At 39.5% G+C, this 21,206-nt stretch overlaps 1 protein-coding gene and 1 long non-coding RNA gene across 2 annotated transcripts in view; one reads left to right on the top strand and one right to left on the bottom strand.

Moving 5' to 3' along the window:
- The window catches only part of LOC123769878 (uncharacterized), a 16,523-nt gene extending 7,254 nt beyond the window's left edge, over window positions 1-9,269 (top strand). The window contains exons 2-3 of the long non-coding RNA XR_011222086.1: window positions 6,969-7,163; window positions 7,517-9,269. This is a non-coding gene — a long non-coding RNA (uncharacterized lncRNA). The remainder of the gene's footprint in view (window positions 1-6,968; window positions 7,164-7,516) is intronic.
- Window positions 9,270-20,057: 10,788 nt separating this feature from the next.
- The window catches only part of LOC123769876 (protein O-mannosyl-transferase TMTC1), a 28,353-nt gene continuing 27,204 nt past the window's right edge, over window positions 20,058-21,206 (bottom strand). The window contains exon 18 of the mRNA XM_069301157.1: window positions 20,058-21,206. This exon is cut by the window's right edge and continues 588 nt beyond it. The gene's annotated coding sequence lies outside the window, so the exon portion shown is untranslated.

The raw sequence follows: 21,206 nt of genomic DNA on the forward strand, positions 1-21,206 counted from the left end.
TAGTACAATTTGCAAATTCATGCAGAGGTGGATCATGGAGGTTGGCCTCGACCCGCCTGTGACTATCCCCCGAACAAAGATCAGTCACCCTGCAAAGTTTGGTGAGACTATCCCCTAGCCTCTGGCCTCCAACTTCGAACAGACAGACAGACATCGTGTTTTATATATACTGATGTTCTTGTTGTTGATGAATTCGCGATATTTCTTTGTGATACATAAAAAATTTCTGAATTTGTTTGCAAAAAAGTGTTCAAAATACTTTTAGCGTAAGAATATAATATTTCAGTGATTTGGTTGTGAATTACAAAATTTATTCACTGAATATAAGCATTTAGCCGCGAATAATGAATGGGGTGCATGGGAGAAGTGTTGATAATAAAGAGGGTGTGTAAGCAGGATGGTCGAGGAGGTGCTAAAGTGTGAGCAGCGAGACACTTCCTCAGACGAGGCCAACCAGTCCTCCCGTACAGACCGCTCGGCTCCTGCTCATTCACTCTATTAGTAAAGGTATAGTGGTCTAGACGACTGTGTGGGACCTCGTCTGCATGATAGATCCAGTATTATGATAGAGCCAGTGTTATGATAGGTACAATATTTTGATAGTTCCAGTATTCTGATAGATCCAGTGTTCTGAGGTAAGCCCCTCCACAAAAAGCTATTGCTCTCCGGACGATGTTTGCTGACTGTGCAGCACAATATTGTTCGTTGAGATGAGTTAGCTTACAAAACTCTTACTCATTTGTAAATGACAAAATATGCCAATAGAGATCTTTTACATGTTAAAGGGTTGCTAATAAATATTAACTTTATATGTAATCATTCTATTTGCATTCACAATAGAACATCTTAGCATGACGAGATTTATTACAGCTATGTTGTGCCAAAAGCTTGCTAACCGACCACTTTGTATTCTTAAGTCCTAATTATTAGTTCAACACTAATCTGAATTGTATTTACACAGATAACTATAATAAAAACGTAATACCTACAAAAGTAAATAATTATATATGAAGGATAATTCTTTTACTGATGCCACCCAGTCTTCATCACCATAGAGCAATAATAGCATATGTTCTTTAGTTATGTCTTATTAATGTAAGTCAGTGCTCGTTGTTCTAGACAGGACAACGAGCACTGGCTTGTTGGCGCATGCTTTTTACTTATTCCATATATATATATATATATATATATATATATATATATATGTTGTACCTAGTAGCCAGAATGCACTTCTCGGCCTACTAAATGCACTTCTCGGCCTACTATGCAAGGCCCGATTTGCCTAATAAGCCAAGTTTTCCTGAATTAAAATATTTTCTCTATTTTTTTTCTTATAAAATGATAAAGCTACCCATTTCATTATGTATGAGGTCAATTTTTTTTTTTTTGAGTTAAAATTAACGTAGATATATGACCGAACCTAACCAACCCTACCTAACCTAACCTAACCTATCTTTATAGGTTAGGTTAGGTTAGGTAGCCGAAAAAGTTAGGTTAGGTTAGGTTAGGTAGGTTAGGTAGTCGAAAAACAATAAATTCATGAAAACTTGGCTTATTAGGCAAATTGGGCCTTGCATAGTAGGCTCAGAAGTGCGTTCTGGCTACTAGGTACGACATATATATATATATATATATATATATATATATATATATATATATATATATATATATATATATATATATATATATATATATATATGTCGTACCTAGTAGCCAGAACTCACTTCTCAGCCTACTATTCAAGGCCCGATTTGCCTAATAAGCCAAGTTTTCCTGAATTAATATATTTACTATAATTTTTTTCTTATGAAATGATAAAGCTACCCTTTTCACTATGTATGAGGTTAATTTTTTTTTATTGGAGTTAAAATTAACGTAGATATATGACCGAACCTAACCAACCCTACCTAACCTAACCTAACCTATATATATAGGTAAGGTTAGGTTAGGTAGCCAAAAAAAGCTAGGTTAGGTTAGGTTAGGTAGGTTAGGTAGACGAAAAAACATTAATTCATGAAAACTTGGCTTATTAGGCAAATCGGGCCTTGCATAGTAGGCTGAGAAGTGAGTTCTGGCTACTAGGTACGACATATATATATATATTATATATATATATATATATATATATATATATATATATATATGTATATATATATATATATATATATATATATATATATATATATATATATATATATATATATATATATATATATATATGTCGTACCTAATAGCCAGAACGCACTTCTCAGCCTACTATTCAAGGCCCGATTTGCCTAATAAGCCAAGTTTTCATGAATTAATGTTTTTTCGTCTACCTAACCTACCTAACCTAACCTAACCTAGCTTTTTTTGGCTACCTAACCTAACCTTACCTATAAATATAGGTTAGGTTAGGTTAGGTAGGGTTGGTTAGGATCGGTCATATATCTACGTTAATTTTAACTCCAATAAAAAAAAATTGACCTCATACATAGAGAAAAGGGTTGCTTTATCATTTCATAAGAAAAAAATTATAGTAAATATATTAATTCAGGAAAACTTGGCTTATTAGGCAAATCGGGCCTTGAATAGTAGGCTGAGAAGTGAGTTCTGGCTACTAGGTACGACATATATATATATATTGGTTATTTCAGAAATAGTAAGGAATACCCTAATATTTCTCTGAGGCCATCTCTGACGGTTCCTGTAGGTATTCTGAGTTGTGTGTCCATCAGGTGTGACCAGTGACGAACTTCAGAGATGAGGATGCTGCCCTTGATAGCTACGGGGATGCTGCTCTCAGCATCTTTGTCTACCGGAGTCTACCATACCTTCAGGCTTCTCTTCAAGAGTGGACAGATGATTATTGCGCCTTACACCTATGTTGGTCAAAACTTCATGATTCAGTAAGGATTGTGAGACTTTTATGAGAATGCACAATTAAATGAATAAATATTAAGACTATACAATGGGATCGAATCAGCATCCCTGGACTCCCCTAGCCCATGCAGAACCGTTCAATCAGAGCAGGTTCCACTCCATTGTACTGCCTCAATATTTACTAATTTATGACATAAATTTCACAGGACCTTATTGTGATAAATTTACAGTTTTGTATTCGCGTTCACTCGTGTTCAAGGAAACTCGTCATTAACAACACTAAAACTCGTAATTCAACAGGTCATTAACTACTCGACCATCCCCATGTGTAAGGTAATTAATTCTACCCAACCATCCACAGTTGTGCTAATAGATGCGGCCAGAAGGTTGGGTGTTGGGCCTTCACATGGGACAACGTTAGCCTGGAGTGTCACCTGTTGAATTACCTAACTAGTCCTGTCGCACTGCAGTCAGCAAGTGTCAGCCTTCACACCTACTACGTGGCTGGCGTCAACAACCTCAAAATGACAATGACGTCAAATGTGCTTACTTGGAACGAAGGTCCGGCAGCTTGCGAGGCCCTGGGAGGTCGCATGGCGGTCCCCGCCGATGTCACATACGGGTTCCTCTTACAATATGTCTTCAAAAGGGTAACATACTATGTCGGTATGTGGCGGTACGTGAATAACACAGATATCTGGTACGATGTTGATAGCAAGGTGGTCACTAAATGGAAGGTTACGGCGTACAGTTGGTACCTGTCAATTGGTACATGTTGTTACTACGATTACGGTGATATGATGCAGATTGGTTGTTCATATCTGTTGAGGATTCCCGTGCTCTGTGAGGTGTGATTTCCCGGCGAGAACAGAACGTAAGCCCAATTTATTTTACGTTTTTGCAACGTTAGTAGCATTTGTAAGATGGTAACGACGTAACAAATAAAACGTTGTGGTTAGGTTGTGTGTTTGTTGGGGAAGAATCATCTCAGAAATAAATTAGGATAATGGAATATTTAAAACCTTGTCAGTATCGCTATATTATCTGATTTGCAAGAGTTATTACAATATTGAGATAATGGCTCTCTCTCAAACACACACATACACACATGTGTGTGTATATGGTGTGTATCCACAGTGTGGTATGGTATGCACATGGATAAGGACAAGTAAGTGTTTGTTTGCATGTGGGGGCGACTCGTCCCGTACCAATAATATACAAACTTACAACACCCCACAGAGCGTTGTAGTATTAGTTACTAACCTAATGTTACTTGTTCAATGAAGCAAGACATATGAGAGATAACGCTTTTATCTATGCCACTTTGGAATCAATGAGTTCTGTTGCACAGGGAGTATTACTACACGATGAACTGTAGTGCTATAGGATGTCTGGAATAAATGTACTCAACACGACCCAGTGTGTGTCTTTTTTTACTCTCCTCATCGAAGTGTGCTACTAAGACCCTTGTAGCCTGGAAGGTCTCTACTATCTCAGTGCTTCCAGGGTCCCCATAGTCTATACTAGTGGTCTTGCCGACATTAGGGGAAACTAAGACAATGTCCCAGGTACCCCCCCCCCATAGTCTACACTAGTGGTCGTGACCATAATGAGGGGGAACTAATGATAATAATAAATATTATTATTTTATTATCGGCTTCCAACACCACCACCACAGTCGTACGCCAGGCCTTTGGAATCTGCAATGGGGCTTAAGTGGAGTGCCTAACCCCCCTTACCACTTGCACTTTCACAAACAGCGTCTTGAACCATGTTCTTCTATGATCTATATAACTATGTTCTATATATAACTATGTTCTTCTGGCAACCAGTAGAACATAAACTGCCAACATGTCACACTCTTAATTTACTACCCCATTAATATCCCATTATATAGGACCACATTAATGCCCCATGTATATCATTCATCCATGTCACCCACCCCCTCATCATTAGAGAATATAATCAGGTGCTACACAAAAGAATTTGGCTTTGAGAATGTGAGGTGAGACCTTACGAAACGCATCACTAGGCGTCAGACCCAAATAATAAGTAAAAATGAACTTTGGAGAGTTAATTTTTAATCTTCCTGCTTCATTCAAGCAAAACATAAGGAATATCGAAAAGATTCGTGCCAAAATCATAAATTTAAAACTTTTTGTCGTTTTCAATGAAATGCGTTTAAAGAAAAGACTGCTACCAAAATATACTATATATATTCCATAATTATACACTATATTACACTGCAAGACAGCTCCGATGTTTATTTATACTCATGTATTATGTAGATAATATACAGTGATAAAAAGTGTAATTTGTGCCATATATTGTAGCTAAATTAGAAGGAGAGAGAGTACAGTTATTCTTCAGCAGATGACACTGCTCTCGTCTATAACTCGGTGTCTACTACAGCAGCTCTCTAGCCTTGGCTATGTAGGACACATAGTGTATATAATAATAATTGAATGTGTTGGGGGACAGGCAGCCAGTGTATAGATAGATGTTAGATTTATTTCAAGGTCACCCCGAACATTCCATCCCCCCAGGATGCAACCCCCACAACAAACTCACTCCTGGGTACCAATTTGCTGCTAGGTGAACCTAGGTGACAGGAAAAAAACTATTTGTCCTGCTCGGGATTCGAACCAGGAATTACCGATTGTTGCTCGAGAATGAATCCGACTGTAATACAAGAACCTCCACTCCTTGTTAGCATTGTTTAAATATATTAGCACTGTATAAACAACGAACAGTCATCCCTGCAAAGTTTTGTGAGGCTAGCCCCAAGCCTCTGACCTCCAGCATCTAACAGACAGACATCGTGTTTTATATATACTGATGTTCTTGTTATTGATGAATTCGTCATATCTCTTTGTGATATATAAAAAGTTTCTGAATTTGATTGCCCCCCCCAAAAAAAAAAATTAAGGTGTTCAAAATACTTTTAGCATAAGTATATAGTATTTTAGTGATTTGTTTTGGATGTGAATGACGAAATTTATTCACTGAATATAAGCATTTAGTCGTGAATAATGAATGGGGTAGAGGTGAGAAGTGTTGATAATGAAGGTGTGTGTAAGTAATTGTTTAGCAAGAGGGTCGAGGAGGTGCTAAAGTGTGAGCAGCGAGACTCTTCCTCAGACGCGGCCAACCAGCCCTCCAGTACAGACCGCTCGGCTGCTGCTCCTTCACTCTATTAGTAAAGGTATAGTGGTCAAGATCACTGTTTGGGTCCTCGTCTGCATGATAGATCCAATGTTCTGATAGATCCAGCGTCCTGAGGTAAGCCCCTCTACAAAAAGCTATTGCTCTCCGGACGATGTTTGCTGACTGTGCAGCTCAATATTGTTCGTCGGGATGAGTTAGCTTACAAAACTCTTATTCATTTGTAAATGACAAAATATGTCAATAGAGATCTTTTACTTGTTAACGGGTTGCTAATAAATATTAAATTTTTACATGTAAGCATTTTATTTGTTCTGGTAATAGAATAACTTATCAGGACGAAAATTATTTAGGCTGTGACAATAACTTACTGACCAACCAGCTAGTATAATTTTATCCTATATATAGTTTAAAACTAATCTGAAATGTATATACATAGTTAACAGTGCTATACATTTACATTGTATACACGAATACAATGCTGAAAACAAAATAAAGTAAAATATTAAATATAATAAATAATTTACATACTGATGCAAGCCAGTCTTCATCATCTCAGAGTAATAACGGCATATGTTTGTCAGTTATTTCTTATTAATGCAAGCCAGTGCTCGTTGTTTTAGACCAATAATGGCGCAGATTCTTCACTTATTCCATAAATATCTATTTGAATCTTATCTGATATATATATATATATATATATATATATATATATATATATATATATATATATATATATATATATATATATATATATATATATATATAGTTTTTTATATATTTTATACTTTAATATAAATATAAATTTTTTTAAGTTAGATATCATCAAGAAATGCACTCTATGTGATGGTCATTTCAGAAATAGCAAGAAATACCCTAATATTTCTCTGAGGCCATCTTTGACGATTCTCTGTAGGTATTCTGAGTTGTGTGTCCATCAGGTGTGACCAGTGACGAACTTCAGAGATGAAGTTGCTGAATGAGACTCGCTGTGTGATGCTACTTTTGATAGCTACGGGGATGCTGCTCTCAGCATCTTTGTCTACCAGAATCAACCATACCTTCAGGCTCCTCTTCAAGGGTGGACAGATGATTAATGGGATTTACTCCTATGTTGGCCCAAACTTCATTATTCAGTAAGGATTATGAAACTTTTATGACAATGCACAATGAAATCAGAAGAGCCTGATGAATCAATGAGTATTCGGGCAATACAATGGGAGCGAACCCGCGTTCCTGGACTCCCCAGGCACATGCAGAACCGTTCAAGCAGCGCAGGTTCCACTCCATTGTACTGCCTCAATATTTATTAATTTATGACATAAATTTCACCGGACCTTAATGTGATAAATTTACAATTTTGTGTTCGCGTTCACTCGTGTTTAAGGAAACTCGTCATTAACCACATTAAAACTCGTAATTCCAAAAGTCATTAACTATTCGACTATCCAGATGTGTAAGGTAATTAACTCTAGCTAACCCTTTACAGATGTGCAGGTAGATGCGGCCAGAAGGTTGGGTGTTGGGCCTTCACATGGGACAGCGTTAGCCTGGAGTGTCACCTGTTAAGTTACCTAACTAGTCCTGTCACATTGCAGTCAGCAAGCGTCAGCCTTCACACCTACTACGTGGCTGACGTCAACAATGTCATAATGACAATGACATCATATGTGTCTACTTGGAACGAAGGTCAGGCAGCTTGCGAGGCCCTGGGAGGTCGCATGGCGGTCCCCGCCGATGTCACATACGGGTCCCTCTTACAATATGTCTTCAACACGGTTGCATACTATGTCGGTATGTGGCGGTACGAGAATAACATAAATATATGGTACGATGTTGATAGCAAAGTGGTTTCTAATTGGATGGTTATATCGACCTGTTCGTACCAGTCAATTGTTATGTTGAACAGTTTGTACGAGTCAATGGTTATGTCGAACAGTTCGTACGAGTCAATGGTTATGTCGAACAGTTCGTACGAGTCATTGGCTATGTCGAATAGTTCGTACGAGTCATTGGCTATGTCGAATAGTTCGTACGAGTCAATGGCTATGTGGGACAGTTGGTTCCAGCCAAATGGTACATGTTGTTATTACGTAAACGGTGTTATGGTGCAGGTTGATTGTTCATATCCGGTCTGGATACCTGTACTTTGTGAGGTGTGAATTCCCGGCGAGAACACAACGTAAGCACAACATTTGTTTACGTTTTTGCAACGTTAGTAGCATTTGTAAGGTGGTAACGACGTAACAAATTAAACGTTGTAGTTAGGTTGTGTGTTTGTTGGGGAAGAATCATCACAGAAATCAATTAGGATAATGGAATATTTAGAACTTTGTCAGCATCTCAATATTATCTGATTTGCCAGCGTACTGGCTCTCTCTCACACACTCACTCACTTGTGTCTGTATATGGTGTGTATCCACAGTGTGGTGTGGTGTGGTCTACACCGTGTGGTATGGTGTGCCACTTAAGAACTGTTCGAAGATATTAAGATCTTTTCGAAGATATTAAGAACTTTTCGAAGATATTAAGAACTGTTCGAATGTAGTAAGAACTGTTCGAATATTTTAAGATTTGTTAAGCAGCAATTAGAATTTGTCGAACGTGAACAAGGAATAAATGTGCACTTACCTAATTGTGCTAGCGGGGGTTGAGCTCTGGCTCGTTGGTCAGGTGTTAGATTCTAATGGAGAACACTTTTCATAACACTATTCATGAGATAGAAGCAAGTTAACCTTAAATTGAATATTTAAATTAAATAATTAAGACGAATAGTTAAATAATTAAATCAAATAATTATATTGAATAATTAAACAATTAAGTTGAATAAATAAATTATATAATTAAATTGAATAATTAAAATAAATAAAAAATAATAAAATATATCTCAACAGCTTTCAAAACTTTATTATAATTCCGTGTTAAATTAGTGACTTATTTTATATAATGAATACTTCCCAAGGAAAGAGAGATGCGAGAGGGGGCGGGGACCCACTATAGTTATTTATATAGTCTTTGGTCCTAGAGTCGAATTTAGCTTGTACTATGGACAAGATATATATATATCCCTACTTCTATAATTATTACCAGTGTACAGGGCTGATATCCATATATTTTGTAATTTATATCGCTAGTTAATAATTATATACATATTTACACATAATTATTTATATTTACGAGGCCCTTGGTCCCAGGGGTGAGATTAGCTTGTGCTCTGGACTGGATTAGATCTATATTCCTAATTATGTTTTATTGTCACTTAAAGGGTTGAAATGTATATATATTTTGGTACTTTATTTTTTATTGAGCAAGTGACATATGGGATGGGGTTTATGCCCCTGTAATTATCAGATATATTTTTTTATCTTGATACGGGGCATGTGTACATATGTGGGGTTTTGTTGACGTGGCTGACACAGGCTGACGCAGGATGACGCATACTGACGCAAGGTGATATAGACAGACGCAATATGACGTGCGAGGTTCTACACTTCGTGAAATAAATTCTGAGATATGGCATATCAAATACAATTTCACATCCTCGCAAATCGGATAAATGTGTAGGAAAAAAGTCACACTTTTTTTAAGTTTCGCTTTTTTGTAAATGACTCGAAGGTGGCTCGAGAGTTTACACGGGACTATACCTGGGAGTATACCTGGGAGTGTCAAAGGTAAACTTTTGGCCGGCAATTCATGGATGATCAGAGCCTTATTCAGATGGTAAGTGATGAAAAGTTTTCTTGGGTAAGTTCAAAAGTCAAGATATTTCATCGCAAAGAGAGAATGAGAGAGAGAGAGAGAGAGAGAGAGAGAGAGAGAGAGAGAGAGAGAGAGAGAGAGAGAGAGAGAGAGAGAGAGAGAGAGAGAGAGAGAGAGAGAGAGAGAGAGACAGAGAGAGAGAGAAAGACATATACATCTACCATTTTTGTCTTATTACAGTGTAAACACACACACGTAAAGATAAACACAGGCAGATATAAAAAATGTAAACATAAAACATGTTACATACATTACCAATTAAAGTGATAACTAGAGAATTAGGCAACTGTCGCCTTTATGTGTCAAAGTAATAAACATCAACACACTCTCCTACAACAACAGCTCCTAACAAGGACAAGAAGAACAGTTCTAAGAAAGAACAAGCTCTTAACAAGAACAAGCTCTTAATAAGAACACGCTCTTAACAAGAACACGCTCTTAACAAGAACACACTCTTAACAAGAACACGCTCTTAACAAGAACAAGCTCTTAACAAGAACACGCTCTTAACAAGAACACGCTCTTAACAAGAACACGCTCTTAACAAGAACACACTCTTAACAAGAACACGCTCTTAACAAGAACACGCTCTTAACAAGAACACACTCTTAACAAGAACACGCTCTTAACAAGAACACACTCTTAACAAGAACACACTCTTAACAAGAACACGCTCTTAACAAGAACACGCTCTTAACAAGAACACGCTCTTAACAAGAACACACTCTTAACAAGAACACGCTCTTAACAAGAACACACTCTTAACAAGAACACGCTCTTAACAAGAACACGCTCTTAACAAGAACAAGCTCTTAACAAGAACACGCTCTTAACAAGAACACGCTCTTAACAAGAACACGCTCTTAACAAGAACAAGCTCTAAACAAGAACACGCTCTTAACAAGAACACGCTCTTAACAAGAACACACTCTTAACAAGAACACGCTCTTAACAAGAACACGCTCTTAACAAGAACACACTCTTAACAAGAACACACTCTTAACAAGAACACGCTCTTAACAAGAACACGCTCTAAACAAGAACAAGCTCTTAACAAGAACACACTCTTAACAAGAACAAGCTCTTAACAAGAACACGCTCTTAACAAGAACAAGCTCTTAACAAGAACACGCTCTTAACAAGAACACGCTCTTAACAAGAACAAGCTCTTAACAAGAACACGCTCTAAACAAGAACACGCTCTTAACAAGAACACGCTCTTAACAAGAACACGCTCTTAACAAGAACACGCTCTTAACAAGAACACGCTCTTAACAAGAATAAGCTCTTAACATCAACGAGCTTTTTAAATAATATATATCTTCACCTAGAACGATTCACAAAGGAGCGGGATCAAAACCCAGAGTGTACAGGAAAACTGAGGTAATTTTTCGCTTCCTTGAACCTTTTACGTAAGTAATCCTTCTGTATTTACACGAAGAAAACCGGGGTTAAAATGTTGGTTGGAGAGAGAGAGAGTTTTCAATTGCATAGTAGGATTTTTTTTTTATTTTTTGAAAGAAGGGGGGGGGGGGGGCCAGTAGCCTATTAAGTTATTGAGGGACAAATACATTCTATGATTTTTTCGGGTAGGGGAGGGAGGACATGTGTATTTTATTTTTTTGGGTTGGGAATACCTGCATTGTATAAGCTTTCTAATTACATTTTGGATGTATGAGGTTTTTAAAGAAACATGCATTTTAATCACACCTACGATATAAATATATTTTCTTCAAAGACATTCATTGCATGTTTTTTGGGGGAAATTTGCATTGTCTGAGCTATTGTGGGGGATGTCTGCATTGTATGAACTTTATGTAGACATTGTATAAGGATTTTAGGGGCACTTGCATTATATGAGGATTTAAGTGACATGGCCTTATATGATCTTTATAATTACACTTGCATTGTATGAGCTTTTTTGAGGAATCTGCAGTCTCCAGGTTGCATGAGAACACCTGCAGTCTCTCCCCCTTCTGTTTGTGTTTCTGGTGAGCGAGTCTGAATACATGTAAAGATGCATTTGTGCGTTCCTGCAAACATGTGTCTGTGAATAGCGATAACTGTGTGTGTGTGTGTGTGTGTGTGTGTGTGTGTGTGTGTGTGTGTATTCACCTAGTTGTGTTTGCGGGGGTTGAGCTTTGCTCTTTCGGACCGCCTCTCAACTGTCAATCAACTGTTTACTAACTACTTTTTTTCTTCACACCACACACACACACACCCGAGGAAGCAGCCCATGACAGCTGACTAACTCCCAGATACCTATTTACTGCTAGGTAACAGGGGCATTCAGGGTGAATGAAACTTTGCCCATTTGTTTCTGCCTGGTGCAGGAATCGAACCCGCGCCACAGAATTACGAGTCCTGCGCGCTATCCACCAGGCTATGAGGCCCCCCTATGTGTGCGTGTGTGTGTGTTGTGTGTGTATCTCGCTTTCTCTCTCTCTCTCTCTCCTCCTCCCCCCCCCCCCCCCCCTCTCTGTCTCTCTCTTCATCTCAACCTTTCTTTTCCCCTGTTCTTTGTAGCAAAAATCATGGCAATTCAGCGTTACTGGGCAGATGTCCTTCTAGCTATATGGCGTTAACTACACCGTCTGAAAAGGGATATCGTTCATGCCTGTAGAAAGGATATCTTTCACGGCCGGAGAAAATATATCTTTCATGCCTGGAAAGGAAGTTTGTCACTTTTCGCGAAAAAATTGACGTTGGAAGGAAAATCGCGAATATTTAAATCAGTAAATAATGCTAAAATTATTTTCCAATATAATTTTCGCTCCTTGTCCTCATATCCCAACTCATTTTCCTCATATCCCATTTCCTTGTCCTCATATCCCAGCTCCTTGTCATCGTATCCCAGCTTCTTGTTTTCGTATCCCAGCCCCTTGTCCTCATATCCCAGCTCCTTGTCCTCATATCCTAGCTCCTTGTCCTCATGTCCTAGCTCCTTGTCCTCATGTCCCAGCTCCTTGTACTCATGTCCCAGCTCCTTGTCCTCATGTCCCAGCTCCTTGTTCTCAAATCCCAGCTCCTTGTCCTCATGTCCCAGTTCTTTGTCCTATCCTCTTCTCTTGTCCCTCCACGTTCTATAGACTGGCTTAGGTCCAAGATCGATGGCAAGCATTAAGTTCCACTCTCCTTCTATGTTCAACTGCTTTCTGAAGGCTCTAAAGCACTATTGCCAGGAAATGCTCTTCTTGGCACAGCGATCGAGGCACTTCGCTTCAAATGACATCAACCCCCTGGCTCTTGGAAAGAAGTTGAAGGACTCAAACATTTGCTCCAATGATGTCTCTTGGTGCAGGCCCGGCAGGTGATGCATCACTGTCAACGTTCGCCAAGGCAAGAAATGGGCGTAAAAGACTTTACTTTGCGAACTCCAGTCTCATCATTCACGACTACAGGAGCGTAGCAGGGACAAGATTGTCTCTCCAACACTCTTGACCACCGTAAGAGGGTATATATATCTTATTATTATTTTTTCGTTACACGTTATTTTTTCTCACAAATGTATTCGTAAATCATTACTTCATGGACATAGAAGAAGCTCTTGCTCGCAAATTCTTCAGTCCTCCCTCCCTCCCTCCTCCAACGTCCTAACTTCGTAGCCTTGTGCCAAAACTAACCCCACTTTTCCAAGTACATTATGTACTCATTTGTTCACTGGTCTGTTTGTCAAAGCTTATTTTCTCCCTCTCATTTTGTTCAGCTACTTAATTTGCTATATTTTCCCTTCTCTCGTGTTTGTATAATTCCAATCGTTGAGTTAAGCTGTTTACTCTCATAATACGCCTGTACGAGATCGCTCGCTGAACTTGGAGACAAAAATCGGGGATTCATTCCTCGTTTGTACTTGTGTTGGCTAATTTGAATAGCCAGGATTCATCAAGCATTTACGCATCCAATTACGAAATTTGTACATCTTTCCTCAATCACGGCGGCGTTGTTTACATTTATGAAGCAGTTTACGAGCTTGAAGACTTCACAACCCGAGGTTATTGTTGTTATAAACAACCTCGTAGCGCTTCGGAGCTCGTAAACTGTTTAATAAATGTAAACAAAGCTCCGATGGTCGAAGAAAAATGTCCAAATTTCGTAAGTGGTTGAGTAAATGTTTGATGAATCCTGGTCCTGAGCTTCCCTCCTGGGGATATAATTATACTAAATAACATATCCCCAGGATTTCAAGTCGATTGTCAGTACATTATTAGACAACCGACGGCTAAAAGGGTAGAGTCCAAGAGCTAACAGCTTGATCCTCATAGCAGTAATAGTAAGTCCAGTCACTCCCGACAGTCCACAGAATAGTCACCCTGACAGTCACATACACACACGGGAGTTTTGTTGCAGCCCCTCCTCGGAATAGACAGTACGTTTTAATACTAAATGTAATAGGTACAATCCTGACTATCGGCATAGTACACAAATATATTTAATGGCCAGCATCGCACCAAAATATTGTGAATATTAGAGTTTACCTGAAAAGCTGTATAGAAAACTACGACCTAACTTAACCTAGGGAGTGTAGGAAGACAATCATGTAAATAGTATTTATTGGTACTTAATTAAAATTAGTACTTAACCTATAGCTACATTTATATTACAATTTTATAAAACTAATAAAACAAAACTAAAGTCTTTCTATAAATTATAAACTAACTCAGGATATTTAAAAATTTTGTATAAAATCTCTTTTGTTTAATACAACTAAAAAGTAAATTCTTTATATTTAAAACTTTTGTTTACAATATAGAGAACGAAAAGTTTAAGCGAGAAAGAGTTGAGTAATAAATTAATACCGAGTGTGTAAAGTGCCTGAGGAACACATTGTAACTATAGTGAACGACGGAATGAAGTGGAATTGCACTTATTCAGGAATTTAAGTGGACTGGAAGCAATTTGTGAAGTGTGTCATTTAGCGTCGCTTGGCGGCTGCATTGACGCGGGATTGACAAACGTCGCTGCTACGCGCAAGAAGGCTATCGTAGACTCCATGAGGCAACACGAGTCTACATGAGACTACACGAGTTTACATGAGGCTACAAGAGTATACACGAGGCTACACAACTCTACAGGAAGCCTCTCTGGGGACAGTTAACGACGGATATGTAATAAGGTAAGGAACGATGAAATGATGAGGCTGTTAACTAGCTAATTTGTGGTAGTCCACGTACATATCTCAGTGGCGTTTCTCAACTAGAAGCTAAAAATCGCCAATCAGAACTACAACTATTAGACAGTTCTATACAACCCCCTCGGTTATACATGCCTAATCTTATGGTCTAGTAGTGTCAGGTGTCACAACCTTGTGAGGGGTTGTTTCATGTGGCACAGTGGTCTACGTACTCGACTCATAACCATGAGATCCCGGGTTCAATCCCTGACAGGACAGAAGCGGTTGGGCACGTTCCATTCACCTGATACATCTGTTCTTCTGACAGTAAATATGTACTGATGAGGTAAACAAAGTTGTGGGTTGCTGGTTGGTCAGTAAGCGATCGTGGTACCCTTAATAACCATCTATCATAGAGGATGATAGATCTTAAGCCAAGCAACAAACGTCGTTCGCGAAATGGTCGTTAACTAGATGTTAACATTACCTCTTTAAACGGTCCACACAAAATAATAATTTGGACGAGGCAGAATTTCCTGTCAAAATTGTAATAGAAATAAAAGTTTTGAGCGCTGCAGAACATGAATCTATTGTTTATTTGGAATTATGTCTGAAACGTTTGTGGGACTGTGAGGCTTTGTCTGGTGGTCTGTGAGCGTGTAGCCTCGTGTGTGTGTGTGTCTGTGAGCGTGTAGCGTCGTGTGTGTGTGTGTGTTTGTGAGCGTGTAGCCTCGTGTGTGTGTGTCTGTGAACGTGTAGCCTCGTGTGTGTGTGTGTGTGTGTCTGTGAACGTGTAGCCTCGTGTGTGTGTGTGTGTGTGTCTGTGAACGTGTAGCCTCGTGTGTGTGTGTCTGTGAGCATGTAGCCTCGTGTGTGTGTGTCTGTGAGCATGTAGCCTCGTGTGTGCGTGTCTGTGAGCGTGTAGCCTCGTGTGTGCGTGTCTGTGAGCGTGTAGCCTCGTGTGTGTGTCTGTGAACGTGTAGCCTCGTGTGTACGTCTGTGAGTGTGTAGCCTCGTGTGTACGTCTGTGAGCGTGTAGCCTCGTGTGTACGTCTGTGAGCGTGTAGCCTCGTGTGTACGTCTGTGAGTGTGTAGCCTCGTGTGTACGTCTGTGAGTGTGTAGCCTCGTGTGTGTCTGTGAACGTGTTCATTGTGAATTTGATTGTATGTGAGTTTAATTTTGAATTTGACTCTGTGAGTTGACTGTGAGTTTGATTGTCTGTGAGTTTGAGACTGATATCTCTAGCGCATGAACAGTCTTGCCGATTTGCATTATCCCAATATATTTGGGAAATAAGTTGCAGTTTGTATAGGTTAAAGAGAATAGGCTGTTTACTGAAGCGTCAATTCTGTTCTGAAATTCTCTGTAACTATTGTATAAGTTCCAATAACATCGACTTTAAACAAGGGTTGAACGGGTCAATTCGGAATTATCAAGTTGATTGTTTTCGAACGGTTATTTTTGTTTATATGGCAGTTAAGATCACTATTCTTAATCACTCACACTATTCTCTCCCAACACTATTCCCCTACATACTATTCTCCCACACACACTATTCTCTCCCCCGCACGTCGCCGCGTAGTGAAAGTTTGACAAGATAAATAGTTAATGCGAGGGGAAGAAGTGGATTAGCTTGGACGGCGACGGATGTGGATTACCAAGTTGTTGGTGGCGGGAGTTGCTGGGGACGGGAGTTACTGGTGGCGGGAGTTGCTGGTGGCAGAAGTTGAAGAGATTTCTCTCTGCAGGAGTTTTGAAAGCACTGTTATGGAGCAGATATTCTTCAGTGCTCTATGTTGTTTCTTGGCCTCGTTCATAAGTACATAAGATTCAGAGGTTCCTCATTGGCACTGAATAGTCTTACTTCCCCCCCCCCCCCCCGTCTAGGGATGCCCTCTTGCCCTGATGTGTCCCCTAGATGCCCTATATTGACGTCCCCTGATGTGTCTCTCCCCTGCAAGAAGTCTTCACTTACATCAACTAATAACTAAGACTTCCAGTTGCCTAAAAGCTTAAGTCCTCAAGACGGTTACCACGTCAGCCTTCTCCATCAGAATACCTCAACACCAGAGATCTTAAACCGCTTTAAGCTCCACACGGCAGGAAAGCTGTCAAGCTTTGGTTCAAGCTTGAGATTATCTGTGAGGCTCCCTGTGGACCTGCCACCGCCCATCCTGTGGTCCTCCTGACAGGGGATTCGTGGCAGTTGTGAAAGGCGGTTAATGGCATCTGCCGCGTGGTTGGTCAATAAACTCGCTCCAACACCTCACAAAAACACAACCTTTGCTGCAGTGGGAAATAATGGGGGAGTGAGATTAATGAGTGGTGATGGGGGAGGAGGAGTGGGGATGAGGATACAGGAAATGAGAGATGGAAGGGGAAAGAGAGTATAAATTATACGGGAAGATGAAAGTGAAATGAGTGCTCGATGGAGGCTGTGGAAGAGGAGGAGGAGTAGGAGGAGAGGCAGAGGTACGGTGGGTGTAATGTGTATGACTCATACACATCACACACCCACCGTGTATGCGTCATGCACATTCTAAGTACTTCGGAGGAATGACTTAGTTCTCCCGAGGGCTCAACTGGGGTCAACATTCACACGGAGGTCACTGTAACGACCTCTTGTTCGTTTTTCTAATCATATTCCCAGTTTTAAGACTGTGTGTGTGTGTGTGTGTGTGAGAGAGAGAGAGAGAGAGAGAGCGTTAGCACAACATATAATACAGAGCACTAGTAAAGTAAAGGTTTAGAGTAAAGTGAATTACTAATAAACCCCATAATAACGCGGGTGTTCATAAAATGTTCAGCAATTGTTCAACACCACTCCTGAAACCTCTTTGATACCATAAGAAATAAAGAAACCGTAGACAGCCTATTGACCCTACGTGAGGCGGCTCTTATTTATACCCACCCAAACGTAAACATATATATGTCTACCCTACGCTTGAAACAACACAGCGGCACCACGTCTATAGCCCCTGTAAGCCAGAAATATTCTTTTTAGATTAATATTACCGACAAGTATGAAGGAAATAATTTTGTTTGTGTCACAACGTCCTAAATCCTTTTATTATTATTATGGAAAGCGAGTGGGAGACGGGGGATGAAATTAACTTTTTAAATAACTTTAGTTTGTTGGAAAAGTTTGCTTCATTTCACACTTGTCTTAAGCCAAGTTCCCGACTAAGCTTCTTATTTATAAAAAAACATCTATAAGTGCCTGAAATAGATGTTCCTGTGAGTTGATTTAAGACATAAACAAATGAGTTGCTTTGACATGTAAGTAAATGAGATGTTTCTGTGAGTTGGTTTAAAACATAAACAAATGAGTTCCTCTTGATGTCCTTCTGCCGCTGCTCGTGATGTGTGGTGGTGTCCTCCGTCACCAGGTGTGTGCTGGTGTCCTCCGTCACCAGGTGTGTGCTGGTGTCCTCCGTCACCAGGTGTGTGCTGGTGTCCCCCGTGGCAAGGGGCCAGATTTACGAAAGCACTTACGAACGTGTACGTCTTTCTTAAATCTTTGATGGCTTTGGTTACATTTATTAAACAGTTTACAAACATGAAAACTTCCCATTCAACTGTTGTTATTGTTATAAACAGCCTCCTGGTGCTTCGGAGCTCATTAACTGATTAATAATTGGAAACAAAGCCGCCAAACATTGAGAAAAGATGTACAGGTTCGTATGTGCTTGCGTAACTGCTTCGTGAATCTGGCCCCTGGTGTGTGGTGGTGTCCCTGTGACCAGGTGTGTGGTCGTGTCCTCGTAGCCAGGTGTGTGGTGGTGTCCCTGTGATCAGGTGTGTGCTTGGGTTAGCGAGGCGTCCTCAGGCATTTAGGCAACTACTTACGAAACCCGTACATCTTTCAACAATCAGCTTAGTTTGTATTTATTAAACAATTTACGAGCTTTACAACCCAAGGTTATTATTATTATAAGTAGTCTCGTAGTTCATAAAGTGTTTAGTAAATGCCAATAATGCCTCCATGGGTGAGGAAAGATGTACAGCTTTCGTAAGTGATCTTGTGTGTCATATTTCCATCTTAATGCTCCTCTTCACACTCAACAATTTTTGTCAATTCCTTCACAATTTCCTCCTTTAGTCTTTGCTCTTTTATTATTCTTTCTCGTCTTCCTAATTCTCTTTCTCCTGATAATTGCCTCCTCCTCCTCCTCCTCCTCTGCGGACCCTCAACCGTTATTTTCTTTTCTGGAAAAAGCTGAGTTGTTTTCCTTCATTTTTTCAAGTTTATTCTTGGTGACTGGTGGCTGTGATGGGTGGTGGCTTGAGCTCTCCAGCTTCACTACACCACGGAGGCCCAGGCGGCCGGGAATCAAATTTAAGATTCCCAGTTAGCATCTTAAATTTGGATTCAAGCTTTGCATTCGTGTAAATGTTGTATCCTGAGGTTTATCGGAGGGCAGAGTGTCGGAGGGCAGGGTGTTGGAGGGCAGGCAGGGTGTCGGAGGGCAGGCAGGGTGTCGGAAGGCAGGCACACCTTCCGTCAACTTGGCCAACACCAACACCGCTGCCCACCTCCATGTTGACTTCTCATCACATTAGGGGTATCCGGTGCCTCTCCCAATATTGGCCACACACCAGACCTCCCCCACACACGGGAGCCCCTTGTTACACCACCTCAACACACCACTCCAGAAACAAACACTAAAAGAGGAAGGTAGAGCAGTATATATATATATACCAGACGCTTGGGGTTAGCGTCACCAAATTTTTCCCTGCCATTACTGGGGGGTATGTGCCCATCATGCGCGGATTCAGATTAGCATCACAGAGAAAAGAGTGCCAAGTTACATACCCCCCCCCCTCGAAAATCTCTCAGGTCCATTTAACTCAGAATTATTATAATTACTATTATTTTTGGCCATATCGGAAATTATATGTGCTGATAACGCCAAAATATACAATAAAATCTGACCATAATAGTTACCCCAATAAAATCTAATCATAATAGTTACCCCAATAACCGCTTCAAAATCGTTGATGATATAGTTTCCCCTGAAATATTATCTATCTATATATCTATCTATTTATCTATCTATAGATGTATAGAAATATATATATTTCTATATTATCTATCTATCTATTTATGCATGTGTGTGTGTGTGTGTGAGGATATTAAATAATGCCACATTTTGCTCTTAAAAATATTTATTTCAGACTTTCTATAAAAATAGCATTCTGTCAGAAAATAGCCGACACATTAGCACAGACTAAAGTCTGACATTCATACACGGACGAAGCAGTCAAGTCTTTCATAAGCAATATTTGGGTAAAATAATATTAAAGTCTCTTTTTCTAAATCAAATATTGTGTTCATTGTGTCAATAATATATATTAGAAGTTGGGCCTCTCGATTCTTATAGATAGGCTGGGCATCTCGTGTCGTATAGGCCTACTAAGCTACTCATGTATTTTAGGCCTACTGAGCTAATCGCATCCTATAGGCTTGCTGGCTACTTGTTTTCTATAAGCCTTCTGAGTCTCTTGTGTCAGTGTATATATATCGTGTACATTTGTGTCAGTGTAAGCGTTCTTATATCACAAGTATTAGTGTCAGTATATCACTTCCTCTGGTGTCAGGCTGTCAGTATATTACACCCCTGGTGTCAGTGTCAGTATATCCAGTATATAGTTCGTATATTATACACACTCTGATGTCAGGGTGTCAGTATATCCCACACTCTGAGGTCAGTATATCACACACACACACTGGGGTCAGGGTGTCAGTATATCACACTATCATCACCCTCAGTATTCAATAACTTTGACAGACAGCTCATTGACACGCCTCATTGTACCGGCCAATAAAGAGCATATATTAATATTGACGCTGTTTCCAATTAACATCAAAGCCAATATTAGCATCAAAGTCACTTTTAGACTTTAATAATGACACGATATAAATTTGGTTATACTCATAGTTAACATATAATTAATTGGCATATCCGGTATTATTTAAATATAGTAATTTTTATTTACATTGTTCTTGATTTGGTTATTATTAGCAAAAAAATATTGAATTTGTAATTTCGGAATTCAAGTCAGGATTCATCAAGTATTTGCCTCTCCACTTACGAAATATGTACATCTTTCCTGGATTATTGAGACTCAAATCTGTACTTTTTAAACAGTTTACCAACTTGGAAACGTCACAACCCAAGGTTATTATTGTTGTAAACAACCTCGTGGTGCTTCAGAGTTTACACACCGTTTAATAAATGTAAACTAAGTCACCAAGACTGAGGAATGATATACAGGTTCCTTAAGTGGTTGTATAAATGTTTCATG

The sequence above is a fragment of the Procambarus clarkii genome, chromosome 45, assembly GCF_040958095.1.
Source record: "Procambarus clarkii isolate CNS0578487 chromosome 45, FALCON_Pclarkii_2.0, whole genome shotgun sequence".
NCBI classification, from domain to species: domain Eukaryota; kingdom Metazoa; phylum Arthropoda; class Malacostraca; order Decapoda; family Cambaridae; genus Procambarus; species Procambarus clarkii.